Here is a 12943-nt window from a genome sequence, read left to right as displayed (position 1 = left end):
GCAAGTGTTCTAACCAAGCATTTCACCATAATTGATCAAAAATGTACAAAATAGACAAATTTTAGGGACTTTTCAGCTTTAAAAGCTAATAACTAATAATATAATGGAAGTTTTGAGCTCTGCATGCCGGAATCTTTAGAAAATGAGTCGAAGAAGTGAAAAATGTCAAGGTCAACCTTTTACGACAAAATAGTATGCGCAAGGAGATTTTTTAAGATACAGCCAAAATAGGCTCAAAAAGACTCTTCGACTGGGTTTACAGCGTGGCATGTGCCTTCAAAAGTCAAATTTTAGTCTCCTCAATGAAAAGTTTTATATTCCGAACAGATTATGACTGTTGGATCCATTTGGAAAATGGCAAGATATTTACCAGAACCTCCCCTTAACACAATGACCATCTCAGTCCATCTCGCGATCTCGCGATTTACAGTGCTCATGTTCGTCAAACGAAAGTCATCCGCGTTCCGAAACCACACCTTCCGAGTTTATAAAGTTTGTCAAACCAACCAACCGTAGTGCTGGTTACAGAATTGAAGAAAACATGACAAGAGAACCGCAGCCTTTAAAAGCAAGTCAAACAATCCAACCTCAGCAACAATGGAGGGGCAGTTTCAATGCGCGACTACTCGTTTTTTCACCCTCGCGATTTTCGATAGGGCGCAGATGCCGAGAAAATTGTTGCCAACCCCCGAAAATTAATGTACTGAGTCTTTTCTGCTACGAACGTTTTACTAATGACAGACTTCAAAGATGTTCCAATGTCGGGACACCGTGCAATGCGTGAGCATTGGCATTTTTGAATTTCACGGCGTTTTAATTTCTTTTTATCGGCGACTTTAAATTTTGACTGTTGGTACGATGGCACCGTGTCGTTGTCATTGAGACTTTTTTTCATGTTTTAACCATTTTCTCAGAACACAGACGATTTCTTGTCTCTTTGATGTAGCAGGAGGTTTAGTTTTGAGGAGTGGCACATTTTTTACTTGAACTATTTTTTGATAGCATCGACGGTTCTCGTTTTTGATTGTTGCAAATTTATGTTTTAGTCGTTTACGTTAAAGTCTCACGATGATTTTTTTGAGATTTTCGTTAGTTTATGTTTGATCATGATAAGGAGTAGTTTGGGGAGGGCCATTTTCCGATTTGCGAGGGGGGGGGAGGAAAAGGATCTGAGCCGTCAAAACAATAGGGGTCCGGAACCCCTAAAAAGGTCCAAAGTCACTTTACTTTATGCCAAAATGAAACTTACTCAGTTATCGTAAAGTGTTCACCGGTAAAATTGAAGCGTAGTTGTATGCTTGATTCAAGCATACAACTACGCTTGAAGACTTTACGCTTGACGTCAAGCGTAGAGAAGAAATTCTCCCATGTATTTAGATAGGCGGGAGAGGGGTAAAATGGAGAACTATGCTTGAAGCCGAGCGTAGTTCTACTACGCTAGAAGAAAGGCGTAAAACTACGCTTGAGTTCTACCAGTGTTTTCGTAAAGAAATCATAAAACCTTGATCCTTCTACATCAAATTTTTTTTTTTACAAAGTGCTTTGAACATGTATGAGCCCCCTCAAGACCTAAATCACAGAAACTGTCTGCAGAGTGATGTTACATTTACGAAAATTTGCAGTCATTTCTTAGGCTTTTTTGACAGAAAATTCATCCGATTGGATTTAGTTTAGCCCTCCAAACAGTTTTTGTTTCTCCTTTAAAGTGATGAAAGTTTAATTATTCCCTTCTTCCGCTTCATGGATCAACTATTCCGACCCGTCCCCGTCCGGCCCGTGTGTAAAAACGCTGTTTTACACTTTAATCATACCATGTAATAGTCCCCATAATCTTCTTGAAATGTCAACTCTCCGGATAAGAACTGTGGGTCGTATGGCCGTTGAGGGTTGAAGTGGGTCACCCGGAGGGAAAACGGCAGAATTTCTGACGGACAGTGGTCCGCCCGATAGCCGTAGGCGATGAATGGGCCCTGCAGAACAGTTCCACTTTGTTCTGAACGAGTCTTTACACTGTCAGAAAATTCCGAAAAAAATGGAAAAATCATGGAGTTTTTCCGAAACTTTTGCATGGAGCTCTCCATAAATGCAAATTCTGGGCTTTCTCCGAAAATTTTCGGAATTTTGATCAAAAATGCATGCTTCACTATAACGAAAACACGAAAAAAAGGTTTGCAACCAGTTAAAAAATTGGGGGAAAGGTAAACCCCTACTTGTTTACCTCAGTTTTCATAATATTTAGGGAGAGCTACAGGATATGGCTCGAAAAAGATTGTCCCTTTGACCATTTCAGACTAAAGAATGCTTCAGCGAAGCCCTCTTTAACCATTCTGAGAAAAGACATGCATTTTACCTCCCATCAGGACCCAAGTAATGATCCCAAGAACATCTGTTTAAGCCCTGAGAAAATCTCTCCGAAAAGACATGGAAAATGAATGGAGTCTCCATGTACGTGATTATAGGGTTTTTCTCCATAAAATTTCGGAGCTAATTTTTAACAGTGTAGAAGGCTGTCATTTCCAAACCACTGGAGCAACAGCGGTGAAATTTTACACCAACTCCGACATTACTTGGGTTCCGATCCGATCTAGTCGGTGGACTTCGCAGAAAAAAGCTGCACGTCATGACCAGATATTGTACTTTTGCACAGTTGTAGTAAGAAGTTATGGTAACGAATTTGGCTGGATAGGCAATTGACCCGTCCCTTGAGATTCCAGAAACCGGCCACACTGAAAAATTGAGTTTGAACTTAAATCCTCTGTGAGTGTGCTAAGTACACATAAAAGTCCTCAGTGCACACTTTTTTTTTCTTAGGGGTTCCCAAGAACCCCAATTCCAGGGGTCTTATTCAAAAGCTCATATCCCCCAAGACAAGAGTTTCCCCCAAGACAATGAGCTAATTTATTTAATACGTGCAACGCCTTCCCATGACCCCCTCCGATTTTGACCAAATTTTTTTTCTGAGATGCCCTTATGGTAAGAAAAAACATCCTAAAATATTAGGTCGCTAAAAAATTTATTAGCCGAGAAAAACAATGTTTTCTAAATTTGCCACTATTTTTACTTAATTTGGGAGTTTCTTTACTATTCTGAGGTTTATGGTGCTAAGTGGCTGAAAATCAGTTTCCTAATGTAAAATTGCCCAAGGAACAAGAATATAGTCACAGATTTGATCTACGGCCGATATCTTGAGAAATACTTACCCAAAACGACCAAATTTTACTGAAAATACCCAAATTTTGGGGAAACGGTCAAAAATATTTTTTATCCACGATCCGTTGACGCCATCTAGTAGAAAAAGAGCTAATAAAGCTAATGAGCACACGCCCAGGTTCGTAGCTCAAACCGTTTAGAAGCTGTAAGGCGTCAAAGTTGGAGGTTTTTTGAGGGGGCCTGAAAACCGACACTTTTGACCTCTGCGCTCAATGTCCGGCACCCGAGCCGTACCAGCCATGATCCTTGCTTTCGAGGTGAGGTCTGCGTGCGCAATGGGAGTCAAGAAGAGGGTGAAGCGGCACAGCGTTTCTGAACAGGGTCCTCTTTAGAGCGCCTGAACAGCCGAGGGTTGGTATAAGCTCACCAAACGGCGCTTGGAAAGCACTTGCTGCACCGTGGGCTCGCTCAAGGCCACGAACAATGCTATTTTCGGTGTAAGTCTCAAACTGTCGCCCTCGACAAGCTTCGGATTCTGTTGGCTGCCCCTTCCTTCTCTCTCTTTCCTACATGGTCCAAAGCCGTTGCCCGCGACCCCTCGACCTGCCCCCAATACCGGATATTTTGTGTGTTGTTTCAGATGAATTTCAAGCTTTTTGTCGGAAGCTGTCGCCCTTTGGTAAGCTTAGGAAGTTCTTCGGAATCTGTCAGCGTTTCCCCGGCGGTTTTCTCGCTTTCCCAACCCTGAGGGGTCGAGGGCGAGGGGTTTGAAAAGTTGGGAAAGGTTGGAAAACAGCAAGGGGCAGCCGACGACTTGCGATTCTCTCCCGAACCCTCCTGAGGGCGACAGCTTAAGCATGGTGAAAACGGAACCTGGTTTTCCCAGGAAGCCTTTGGTAGAGACACAGGCCACTTCCAGGGAGTTCCTGGGAAAACCAGGTTCCGTTTTTACCGTGAGACCATAACCGAACAAAAGCTTGAAATTCGTCTCAAACAACACACAAGTTATCCAGTGTTTGGGAGGTTAAGGGGTCGAGGGCGGTGGTTCGGCAGGGAAAGGAAGAAGAAGAAGAAGAGTGAGGAGGGGGGTGGAGATTGCGGCCGACAGAATCCAAAGCTGTTAGAAGGCGTTAGCTCGCTGTCTGAAGGTTGAAACAGGTTTCCCGTTTTCGTTTTCCCTAAATTTAACCTTCTTAATAGGGTGAAACTTTCTATTTTCTCTGACCTTTTTCTCTAGTTTTATTCGCAAGGTTCAATACTTTAAGGAGGTATAAATAGGTATTAAATACGATATTATTGATTTCCGGAGCGAAACGCATGAGCTAAGCAAGCACCCCTACTTCGCATTTCTTACACCTCATGCCAGCTTTTAAAATTTTCCCAATCCTGGTTGCGATTTTCCCTTACCTAATTACGGTTTTCCCTGACCTCCAACGCCTCTTTAAATTTCCCTTACTTTACTATGACTCCCCTTATTTCTCTGACCAGTGTGAACGTGTGAACCTTGCGTTGCCCTCGAGCTGTCGACCGCACTCTCAGACTGTTATTGACTTGTCTGTAGTTAAATAGAATTTTACACAGCAATAAAAAGTACTGTTATTATATATGTAAGATTTTGTTCGTTATATTGACCTAGGGTCAGGGCGGGGAAGAACTGGACAGGGGAAGAACTGGACAGGGGAAGAACTGGACACCCCATATTTTACTTCAAATACCGTAGGCACAGGAATAACAACTATCAAAAGTTGTTCCGTGGCATCAGCGGTTCATTACACGACAGTTGTCAGGTCAGTACATACGGCAATTGAAGTAAAATGTGGGGTGTCCAGTTCTTCCCCTGTCCAGTTTTTCCCCGCCCTGATCCTAAGCAGATGATTTTCAAGCTTTTGTTCGGTTATGGTCTCAAGCTGTCGCCCTCAGGAAGGTTCGGGAGAGAATCGCAAGTCGTCGGCTGCCCCTTGCTGTTTTCCACCCTTTCCCAACTTTTCAAACCCCTCGCCCCCGACCCCTCAGGGTTGGGAAAGCGAGAAAACCGCCGGGGAAACGCTGACAGATTCCGAAGAACTTCCTAAGCTTACCTAAGGGGGATAGCTTCCGACAAAAAGCTTGAAATTCATCTGAAACAATATATCCGGTATTGGGGGCAGGTTGAGGGGTCGGGGGCAACGGCTTTGGACCATGTGGGAAAGAGAGAGAAGGAAGGGGCAGCCAACAGAATCCGAAGCTTGTCGAGGGCGACAGTTTGAGACTTACACTGAATGGCATTCTCCGTGGCCTCGAGCGAGCCCACGGTGCAGCAAGTGCTTCCCAAGCGCCGTTGGGTGAGCTTACCAACCCTCGGCTGTTCAGGCGCTCTAAAGAGGACCCTGTTCAGAAACGCTGTGCCGCTTCAGCCTCTTCTTGACTCCCATTGCGCACCCAGACCTCACCTCGAGAGCAAGGATCATGGCTGGTACGGCTCGGGTGCCGGACATTGAGCGCAGAGGTCAAAAGTGCCGGTTTTCAGGCCCCCTCAAAAAAGCTCCAACTTTGACCCCTTACAGCTTCTAAACGGTTTGAGCTACGAACCTGGGCGTGTGCTCATTAGCTTTATTAGCTCTTGTTCTACAAGATGGCGTCAACGGATCGTGGGTAAAAAATATTTTTGACCGTTTCCCCAAAATTTGGGTATTTTCAGTAAAATTTGGTCGTTTTGGGTAAGTATTTCTCAAGATACCGGTCGTAGGTCAAATCTGTGACTATATTCTTGTTCCTTGGGCAATTTTACATAAAAATACTGATTTTCAGCCACTTAGAACAAAAACCTCAGAGTAGTAAAGAAACTCCCAAATTAGGTAAAAAAGTGGCAAATTTAGAAAACATTGGTTTTCTTGGCCAATAAATTTTTTAGCGACCTAATATTTTAGGATGTTTTTTCTTACCATAAGGGCATCTCAGAAAAAAATCTTGGTCAAAATCGGAGGGGGTCATGGGAAGGCGTTGCACGTATTAAATAAATTAGCTCAATCTTATCTTTAACGCAGGCGAATTTCACTTAGTTTGACCATTTGGGACGGGTACGAGAGTAAGCGGATTATGTTTCTACATGCACTATTGCTTTCTTTGATCTTTCATCTTCACATTTCAGGGAATTTAATAAAATTTGTAGCTGCATCAAATGATCAAACTGAGTGAATTCGCCTGCGTTCAAGATAAGATTTCATGGGGGAAGGCCCAGATAAGATCTTTTGAATAGGACCCCTCGAATTGTTTTCGGTCTGCGTCTTCTCCCCCAATTTTGAACAAGTAGGCAAAGTAGCTTTGAGACGTCTAAGATAATTAAGTGAAAATGGTGGCTATTTGACATGTTTTAAATACTTGTGTGAGATGTCTGAATTTAGAAGTTTAAGTTACTTTCCATTACATAAACTCATACACTACGACTAGGACCCTAATTCCTATTAGTTTTTGAGGTTTACGCAAACTTTTGGTCGTTTCTGCCTAATTCTCCTCACGACAAAGGATTGGGTACCCAGTTTTCAGATTCTGGCAATTTTATCTACTGAGGAATAGGAAAAAGATAGCGTTGCCCCTTTCCAAATATCTGCCTCAGTTTCACTGAAAAAACAAAAAGACGGAAATATGGCAAAATCTGTCAAATTTGAAGAAAAGTAATGAAAGGCCTGATAAAGTATCTTTTACAGCCTCTTCTCGACTGATATCTTCAAATCCGCCAACGCTATCTTTTTCCCATGCCAAAATAGATAAAATTGTCAAAATCTTAAGACTAGGTAGCTAATCCTTTGACGTGAGGAGAATTTGGGTGAAACGACTAAGAGTTTATACGTAAACCTCCACAACTCAAACACTAATAGGAGTTGGGGCCTCCAACTTTAGAAATAAATTCAGCTGAGAGTTGTTGAATTTTGACTACACAATAAACTTCCTGTGACAAATATTTCTTGGACATGCTTGTTCCAATTAGCAGTATCCTTCCCTAGACTAAGATTTGCAGCATAGCTGCTCCCCGTTGACAGAGCGACAGCCGTTTTGGCTGTATAATGAAATGGACAATGTAAGTGGAATCCATTTCGACCTCCGACCCAGATCTGAGTCCTAATGGGACAAAAGTTAGCCAGAGTTGTAAGGGTGTCAAACCAAAAATGTCACGCAGTTTGACCAGCGAACAACCCTCGTCGCCGCGTACTAGAAAGGGGGGGTGCGACCAGGTCTCTTTGAGGCGATGAGTGGCGAAAGTGTCTGCCGAAGGCAGGCCAGCGGCCAGCACCACAGGCTCAGGTCAAAGTAGGTGTAAACGCCAGGCGTGGATTGTCGGAACTGCCGCAGAATCGCGAAGCCTGTTGCAAGCCCCTCTCTGGCGTACATCTACTACCTTGTTAGCTTACCGCAAAGGAGTTGATTTGTTTGCTCTGAGCGTGGTCAAAAGCCAGTAGCAGTGCGAGTGCCCACACTTCCTGGAAAAGGCGCAGCGATGGCATGGCGTACCTACCACAGATGCAAATGGAATTAGGATACTTCTGAGAAAAGCGGGCGGAATAGAGGTTGACAGGACAAGCCGGTCGGAAGGGGCGTCTACGAGCCCGCCTTGGGCGGTTGGCACGATTAGTATCTTCGAAAAAGGGGGTCGACCGACGGAAAAATTTTATTGCGGTTTGCGATGTGGTTGTATTTCGACCACCAAATGAACTTCCAGTGACAAATATTTCTACACTGCAAAAAATCAGTGTCAGATACGGATCATGCTACGGCGTTCCGTATGCCCCCTGAAATGGTGATACGGACATCTGCCGTACCAGTCCTCCCATAAGAGCCTGTGCTTTGTAAAGCGTGGTACGGAAATTTAACGGAAAATGTACCGCTAATTTTACACCGGAGGTTGCCGTTTCGGTTTTCCGTTTGTGAAATAGTCCAAAATGCTCTACGGGCCGTGAGACACGGACGCTCCGTAGCGCAAGGTTCTCTGACGAAACGCATGAAACGGTCACTCCGTAGGGATACGGACTTGCCGTTACACGTTATCCTTTATAGAAATTTGAGTGACGGAGCGTCCGTTCCTCACCGTCCGTAGAGGATTTTGGACTATTTCACGAACGGAAAACCGAAACGGCAACCTCCGGTGTAAAATTAGCGGTACATTTTCCGTTAAATTTCCGTACCACGCTTTACAAAGCACAGGCTCTTATGGGAGGACTGGTACGGCAGATGTCCGTATCATCATTTCAGGGGGCATACGGAACGCCGTAGCATGATCCGTATCAGACACTGATTTTTTGCAGTGTAGGACACGCAAGTTTCACGTTAAGCTTACAGCGTCCTTTATGACGTATTGACGTTTCTGCGCATTATTAGGCGTTTTAGCATTTTCTTTTATATTGCAAATATAAATATCAATTTCGTCTCAACAAAATTCTATTATTGCGCCCAAACTTCAATATGAACATAGACAAAAAATCGATTGAAGGATGAGAGGGTGATTCCGTGCGTAGTAGTGCTAGCGGCACATCGCCGATTCTTGAAATAACCTGCAAATCGTGATACCAAGGTGCCACTTGGCACACTTGTTCCTAAGGCCCATTTGGTCGATTTGATCCATGTAACACTCAATTTTGTCCCTTAGGGTAGATTTTTTAGGGGGGTGGGGGAAATTTAACGTTAAAATTTCGAACGGACCTAATTTTAGCTACAGACCCAAACTGGGTGTCGATTCCGAATGATTTTGACCTAAGGAATCCGAATATGATCCCGGAACTGCATTCCGACAACCGGAAGTCAGTCAAAATCCGCCATTTTTAAAAAATGGCCGACTTCTTGCTGTTTGACGCTTCGAACGAAAACAGAGCCATGCGAGGTGTCTATAAATATGTTTCCGAGGTCGGCGAGACCAGTCGTGGTACCGGAAGTGACCTCAGGCAACCGGAAGTCACTCTAATCGACATCACTAACGCGCACAAGGATGCACAGCGTGTCCATTCCTATGATTTTGAGAGCGGCGGGTCCAAACATGGCACCGTACGTGACGTGCGGCACCCGGTAGTTTACTCCAGTCTGGGTGCTACCAAAAGGATGATGAAAGGGGAGGAACTGAGGTAAGTAACGAACATTTGTGAAACCGTAGTAGTTACACCCAGAAAATACTCTACGAAGAACCGCTTTATAATACGAAGAAAATAAAGGCATTGTAAAATCTACGAAGAAATGCTTCGTATTACGAAGCAAAATCCTTCGTAATACGAAGCTAATCAATAATGCCTTCATTTTCTTTGTAGTTATGAAGCAAATGCTTCGGAGGCTTTTAAGAGTGCATAATTGAAAATTTATTTCAGGTCAATACTATTTCAAACATTTTGTGCACCGTTATGTGCGCCGTCGTTTTTGTCAAATTCATGATACTTCTGTGTTATTGTAGGTTATTTCTGGGTTCCTTGCATTATACGGACTGCCGAAACACCATGGGAGCGAGATCTGACTCGAACTCCGGATTATTTGAGGGTCGGAAACCCGCAAAATGGCTGTTTTTGAGGGTTTTGGGACTTGTCGGGACCGGCTGGTTAAAAAAGTCACCCACTAGGTTAATCTTGTAGAAAATAGAGCGCTCTTTCGAATGGCGTGTCGCACGAGGCTCTACGACGTCGGGTTTCGACGCTACGGGCTCTCAAAGTAGCTTAATTTCACTATTTTCACTGGAGATTTGAGGATACCAGCGCCGCTCGAAGTAGACCATCGGCTATTTCGCTCCTCTCTGGTTTAAATGGTGCCTACCCGTTGGTCAACTCCCCCACAAAATGCCAGCCATCTCACGCAATTTTTAGAGGAACTGTGAACAATTGAAGTTTTGGGCCATTTTACCACTGCACTGAAAATCAAATAGTGATACATCTCACTCTGAGAGGTGAGACATAACTGTGTCCCCGAAAAAAAGTGATACTAAACTGTATCACCGAAAAAAACGGTCGTACACGCATGTATCACCAAAAAAAAAAAGGTCGTACACGAATGTGTCACCGAAAAAAAAGACGTACACAAATATATCACTGAAAAAAGGGTCATACTTCTCCAGGAAATCAAGGGTCAATCTCGCTGATGTCTCACCTTGTTTTTCGGTGATACATTTGTGTACTACCTTTGTTTCGGTAATACATTCGTGCACGACCTTTTTTTCGGTGATACACCTCCTGAAACGCTTTTAAAACATGGTGCATCGGATCTCGGTCCCATGGTGTCGGCGGTGTCGGCAGTCCGTTTAATGCAAGGAACCCAGAAATAACATACAATAACACAGAAGTATCATTAATTTGACAGAAACGACGGCACACATAACGGTGCACAAAATGTTTGAAACAGTATTGACCTGAAATAAAATTTCAAGTATGCACTCTTAAAAGCCTACGAAGCATTTGCTTCATAACTACAAAGAAAATGAACGCATTGTAGAATAGCTTCGTATTATGAAGAAATGCTTCGTATTACGAAGGATTTTGCTTCGTAATACGAAGCATTTCTTCGTAGATTTTACAATGCCTTTATTTTCTTCGTATTATAAAGCGGTTCTTCGTAGAGTATTTTCTGGGTGTAACTACTACGGTTTCACAAATGTTCGTTACTTACCTCAGTTCCTCCCCTTTCATCATCCTTTTGGTAGCACCCAGACTGGAGTATTTCCTGGAGTTTTTCGGTGATACATTTGTGTACTACCTTTGTTTCGGTAATACATTCGTGCACGACCTTTTTTTCGGTGATACACCTCCTGAAACGCTTTTAAAACATGGTGCATCTCGACATTTTTTACCGTAACTGATAAAATGTTTGCCCTTGAGACTGTCTTGAAGCTTCGAGACTTTCTCGTGGAAAAATATTTTGACGTTGTGGGGCACCATTTAAACCGGAGAGGAGGGAAATGGCCGATGGCCTTCTTCGAACGGCGCTGATATGCTCAAATCTCCAGCGAAAATAGTGAATCAAAGGTACTTTGAGAGCCTGAAGCGTCGAAACCCGACGTCGTAGGGCCTCGTACGACACGCCTTTCGGAAGACCGTTCTATTTTCTACAAGATTAACCTAGTGGGTGACTTTTTTGACCAGCCGGTCCCACCAACCAAACATGTCCCAAACCCTCAAAAACAGCCATTTTGCGGGTTTCCGACCCTTAAATAATCCGGAGTTCGAGTCGGATCTCGCTCCCATGGTGTCGGGGGTGTCGGCAGTCCGTTTAATGCAAGGAACCCAGAAATAACATACAATAACACAGAAGTATCATTAATTTGACAGAAACGACGGCACACATAACGGTGCACAAAATGTTTGAAACAGTATTGACCTGAAATAAAATTTCAAGTATGCACTCTTAAAAGCCTACGAAGCATTTGCTTCATAACTACAAAGAAAATGAACGCATTGTAGAATAGCTTCGTATTATGAAGAAATGCTTCGTATTACGAAGGATTTTGCTTCGTAATACGAAGCATTTCTTCGTAGATTTTACAATGCCTTTATTTTCTTCGTATTATAAAGCGGTTCTTCGTAGAGTATTTTCTGGGTGTAACTACTACGGTTTCACAAATGTTCGTTACTTACCTCAGTTCCTCCCCTTTCATCATCCTTTTGGTAGCACCCAGACTGGAGTAAACTACCGGGTGCCGCACGTCACGTACGGTGCCATGTTTGGACCCGCCGCTCTCAAAATCATAGGAATAGACACGCTGTGCATCCTTGTGCGCGTTAGTGATGTCGATTAGAGTGACTTCCGGTTGCCTGAGGTCACTTCCGGTACCACGACTGGTCTCGCCGACCTCGGAAACATATTTATAGACACCTCGCATGGCTCTGTTTTCGTTCAAAGCGTCAAACAGCAAGAAGTCGGCCATTTTTTAAAAATGGCGGATTTTGACTGACTTCCGGTTGTCGAAATGCATTTTCGGGATCATATTCGGATTCCTTGGGTCAAAATCATGCGGAATCGACACCCAGTTTGGGTCTGTAGCTAAAATTAGGTCCGTTCGAAATTTTAACGTTAAATTTCCCCCACCCCCCTAAAAAATCTACCCTAAGGGACAAAATTGAGTGTTACATGGATCAAATCGACCAAATGGGTCTTAGGAACAAGTGTGCCAAGTGGCACCTTGGTATCACGATTTGCAGTTTAGTTTTGCCTACCGCTAGCACTATAGGGGGTCATTTCAGGTCACGGGGGCCTTGCGCCTGAACTGTGGTTGATTTGGTAGCTTGGGCAATTCAAATTTGTTTTACTAAACGAAGACCATGTCCTCATGTGGATAAGTCAATCTAACTTTTGCTTCTCTAGGTTTCGTAAGCTGCTAAAGTGTCGTTTTGTAAGTTCCGTCATAGTCACCAACACCTATAAGACAACATTGCCATGCTGTAGTATATGACTCAGCCACATCAAAAGAAAACTGGCTATTTCACTCTCTTCCCTGACTTATTCTTCGCAAAATTACGAAAGGTGACCATCGCTTGTTGAACCCGAAACAGCCTGTCCACCGTGTGACCATGTGACTTATGCTGCTTTCACAACTGACGGTCTACTGGGGTTCCTTTTCGTTTTAGAACCTCGCGACCACTTGTGATCGAAAGAACATAGAAAACGCTTCCAGAAGCCCATGCCCGCGGGACCTGGGGCGGTCAAACGACGCTTCCAGAAGCCCATGCCCTGGGGCGGTCAAACGACGCTTCCAGGCCGTCAAAATTGTTCAAAACAGTAAGGGTGTAAAATTAGATGTAAATTCCGTTTCGGGCCGTAGCTTCTCCATCTGAGAGAGAAAGTTCCCACAACCTTCGCT

This window comes from Thrips palmi, unplaced genomic scaffold, assembly GCF_012932325.1.
Source record: "Thrips palmi isolate BJ-2018 unplaced genomic scaffold, TpBJ-2018v1 HiC_scaffold_1, whole genome shotgun sequence".
Lineage (NCBI taxonomy): Eukaryota > Metazoa > Arthropoda > Insecta > Thysanoptera > Thripidae > Thrips > Thrips palmi.
The sequence above is the reverse complement of the archived record's forward strand: the minus strand, read 5'-3'. Positions refer to the sequence as shown.